Source organism: Rhagoletis pomonella, unplaced genomic scaffold, assembly GCF_013731165.1.
Source record: "Rhagoletis pomonella isolate Grant_MI unplaced genomic scaffold, Rhpom_1.0 Rhpom_scaffold_00027, whole genome shotgun sequence".
Lineage (NCBI taxonomy): Eukaryota > Metazoa > Arthropoda > Insecta > Diptera > Tephritidae > Rhagoletis > Rhagoletis pomonella.
Window position 1 is genome coordinate 183,558 of NW_023458581.1, and position 1,808 is coordinate 185,365.

The following is a 1,808-nucleotide window of genomic DNA, read 5'->3' on the forward strand; positions in this document are numbered from 1 at the left end:
CAGCAGATTGGTTAATAGGCTATTTTTTTAAGAGTTGCCACCTGTTAAAAAGTATAATTTATTTAATATACGGAAACGACTGAATGGATTTGCATGAAAATTTGCACACAGGTAGGTTATGACCTAGATTGGAAAATAGGCTACGTTTCTTAAGAGTTGCCACCTGCTAAAAAAGTTTAATTAAATTAATACGCGGAAACGACTGAATGGATTTGCATGAAATTTTGCAAGCAGATAGCTTATGACCTACAGTGAGAAATAGGCTAATTTTTTGGAAGAGTTGCCACCTGTTAAAAAAGTTTAATTAAATTAATACGCGGAAACGACTAAACGGATTTGCATGAAACTTTGCACACAGATAGCTTATGACCTACGTTAGAAAGTAGGCTACTGTTTTTAAGAGTTGCCACCTGTTAGAAATGTTTAATTTAATTAATACGCGGAAATTAATGAACTGATTTGCATGGAAGTTTTCACACAGATAGCTTATGAGCTAGGCTGAAAAATAGGCTACATTTTTTAAGAATTACCACCTGCTAAAAAAAGTTTAATTAAATTAATACGCGGAAAAGTCTGAACGGATTTGCATGAAATTTTGCAAGCAGATAGCTTATGACCTACAGTGGAAAATAGGCTAATTTTTTGGAAGAGTTGCTTCCTGTTAACAAAGTTTTAATTAAACTAATACGTGGAAACGACTGAACAGATTTGCATGACATTTCGCACAGAGATAGCTTATGACCTACGTTGGAAAATAGGCTACTATTTTAAGAGTTATCACGTATTAGGAAACTTTAATTAAATTAATACGCGTAAATGACTGAACTGATTTGCATGAAAGTTTGCACACAGATAGCTTATGACCTAGACTGGAAAATAGGCTACTTTTTTAAGAATTGCCAGCTGTTTGAAAATGAAATTTTGCTCAAAGATGGTTTATGACCTGGATTGAAAAATAGGCTACTTCCTTAACCGGTTTTCCGATCAGAACGAAATTTAGTACGCTTACTACGGATTTCGGAAGGATGGTCTTAGACTGAAAGTAAGTCCGGTAACTCAAGGCCCCTTCCATACAAATTGGAATTTTCATATTACATAATGTTGGAATTAATCGATTGATGTTTTAATCAGTTAGTTAATTCGATTAAATTCAATCCGATCACAGTTAATCATGATTAATTTTAATCTGACTAAACAGTTAATCGTAACCGCGATTAAAAAATTAATTTTTAATCATTATCTCTTAATTTGATCAAGTAGGTTTGGTGATTAATTAAGTTATGCTGGAATTTCCCTGTGCACACAAACCAAGTTAATCCGGTATGACTAAGTCGGGTTTCCTCATCAATCTAAGCAATTTGGTGTGCATTTTCATTAAGATATATACCAACAAACGTTTTACAAACTAGGTTTGTAAAAGTTCCCAGTTTATGTATTACTAATAACAATAATTATAAATTTTTTATATTATGTGCTTTTTATAAGCGTAAAACACAAAATAATTACTATAACTGGTGTTTGGTTTCAAACTCGGACAAACTAGACAAATTAATCAGATTTTATTTTTAATTGGATTAACGATTAATGTTTTAAATTAATTAAACGTAATCGCAGCCAGCGATTAACGATTAAAAAAATGTTATCATTAATCGTACAGTTGATTACGACAAATTAATTTTAATCGTCGAACGCGATTAACATTTTAATCGTTAATTTTTAATCGTTAATCAGATTAACAGTTTGCCAACACTGTGTGAAATCATGTTCATATTCACGGAGAAAAATGAACGTTTTTGGTAAAGAGGCGT